The sequence below is a fragment of the Haliotis cracherodii genome, unplaced genomic scaffold (genome assembly GCF_022045235.1).
Source record: "Haliotis cracherodii isolate W230 unplaced genomic scaffold, xgHalCrac1.p SCAF_6, whole genome shotgun sequence".
NCBI classification, from domain to species: domain Eukaryota; kingdom Metazoa; phylum Mollusca; class Gastropoda; order Lepetellida; family Haliotidae; genus Haliotis; species Haliotis cracherodii.
Window position 1 is genome coordinate 51,817,831 of NW_027266319.1, and position 2,868 is coordinate 51,820,698.

Sequence of the window (2,868 nt, forward strand, 5' to 3'; positions counted from 1 at the left end):
ATTGTAAACATCACCGACAGCGTTTACGAGAACGACGGTAACAGCCCCGTCAGCCGGATTCAACACGTTAGGGTGAGTCTCAAAAGTTAAAAATATATATAATATATGACGAAAGCTACTGTGTTAAAGCGGGGTCTGCCCGGAGAGAGGAAGGTCGCTGGTTCGAACCCTGGCCCTGTCTTACCGAAAGACGACAAAAGTTATTTGATGTTTCCCTGCCTGACTGTCAAGGGGATAAAGGGTGAAAGTCAGTATCGAGTGGGGTAACCATGCGGTATGGTATCTCAGTGGGCTAGCACTATGAAACAGGCAATAATTAGTCTAGACTAGTTCCAGCAGCCACACGCACACGTGCATGCATCTCGCTATATAAGTGCAATCCTATTGAACGCAACGTTAAACCCCGTCTCACCTCGCCTCACCTCATCCTGCAGAGCTCGGGTTACAGGTTAAGGAGGTCTTTTATTAACGTGACAGCACGTTTGTGATTTTGCAAGCCACGTGTCGTGAGTCTAGGGGTAGGGGTGTTGGAGAATGGGTTTGGGTTGGACTGGTTGGCTTAATGCCGATTGACAAGCCACGACCGTAGTAGCACCACGTGCGATGTAGTTGGTGACGTCACGGCTCTGTAGTAACACCACGTGCGATGTAGTTGGTGGCGTCACGGCTCCGTAGTAGCACCACGTGCGATGTAGTTGGTGACGTCACGGCTCCGTAGTAGCACCACGTGCGATGTAGTTTGTGACTATACGGCTCCGTAGTAGCACCACGTGCGATGTAGTTGGTGACTATACGGCTCCGTAGTAGCACCACGTGCGATGTAGTTGGTGACTATACGGCTCCGTAGTAGCACCACGTGCGATGTAGTTGGTGACGTCACGGCTCCGTAGTAGCACCACGTACGATGTAGTTGGTGACTATACGGCTCCGTAGTAGCACCACGTGGGATGTAGTTGGTGACGTCATGGCTCCGTAGTAGCACCACCTGCGATGTAGTTTGTGACGACACGGCTCCGTAGTAGCACAACGTCCTGATGTAACTGGTGACATTAGCATCGCTTGTTATTCACATTACGCCTCCACATCTCTTACACACGTGTAACGATCCGGGTTAGAATTGGTCTTCAGCAACACATGCTTGAGGCAGAGGCGACTAACGGGATGTGGAATAACAGACCGCCGTCATATAGTTGGAATATTGCTGAGTGCGGCGTCAAACAACAAGCACACAATTCAATGCTAAGGATTCTTAGCAGAAGCAGAAAATTCTGAATCTGTCCAAAAGGCTGTTTCATTCAGAGGTACTGACAATATAAAATCCTTTCCTTGTAAAGTTTCTTAAACTGATCTTAGCCACTCTACGTGTTATACCCTTTAAGTGACGACAGAAATGGCAGGCAACAAGACTGAGAAAATATCCCTCAAGGCTCTTCCGTTCGTGTCTTCATTTTGTGACGTGAGACGATAAGGAACTCCTACGTAACGCCTGTTCCTTAACATAAATAACGATAACGTTACGATAATTGTATGATGCGTTTCGGAGTGACCACAGAACAATTAGAACTGATAGAACTGTCGTAAGTCTGTGTCAAAACAGAGCACTTTCGCCAGTTGTAACATAGAGTGAGCATCCATTTGATTTTCGACGAGCGTTTTTGCGTAAACAGGCGCTCAGTTTATATATATATATATATATATATATATATATATATATATATATATATATATATATATGGAACGTTTCGGTTTTATGCATTGCGAGGCGTATGTAATATGTTTCAGTAAAACAGGGGTTTGATTAATTTTTAAGAAAAAAATCCTGTCCTCCCTCCCTCACACACACACACACACGCACGCACGCATGCATGCACGCACGCACGCACGCACACTGAAAATCAAGCGGTTGCTCCCTAAGATCGCCTTGTGACCCAGGATTTGATGTTTCAATAACAGTGACAGTCTTAAAAAGCAAACTGCAAGAGTATATACCACTTGGCGAAACTTCACACAGCGTGTATTATAATCAAATATGATAGCCTGCCCATGTCTTCATTACCAGAGCGTTCCCTCACTTGAAGATGCTGGTCTAGACTGCCACAGACAATGGGCTTCTCAGATCTCGAGGAGACAAAAGCATGCACCGAGCTGCACGTACTGTCTGTCCTAATGCCCGACTCTCGCGAGACTACACAAGATAAGAAATTATCACGAGATTATCGCGAGAGTTTTCTGTAAACAGCGCTGATACCACAACGTGATATGGCTGGTTTCTGCAAGAAAAGTGTTATTGTAGCTCTACGTTCCAATCCATAAGCCGAAGCAGTACTTAGCAACGAGGTTATGAGATTTTGGTCTTTCAAAACAAGAGTTAATGTTTTCGAGCTTTCCAACTTTTAAATCCTAAAGATTGTGGAAGATCTGGGTGTTTGGTATGTCCTCTGTTACCGCTGCTTCAAGACATACAGTGGTTTGCTTTAGATCAATGAGGCAATTTTGTTTTACCAACACATTTATTTCAAGTCAACCAGTGAGTGAGTGAGTGTGGTTTTACGCTTTTAGTAATATTCCAGCAATATCAGTGTGGGGGACACCAGAAATGGGCTTCACACATTCTACCCATGTCGGAAATCGAACCCGGGTCTTTGGCGTGACGAGCGAACGCTTTAACCACGAGGCTACCCGACCGCCCCTCAAGTCAACCAGCATGTCCAGAGAAAAAATCAGTGAAATTATTTTCTGGAACAATTTGTTTTCAACATAGGTGTATTGTATAGCCCATTATTTTGCATCGTGAGGAATAGTTGTAACGTGGAGATCCTTCTGCGTTGACTAACGCCTAGTCTCTGAATATGTATAATTTTGATCAAA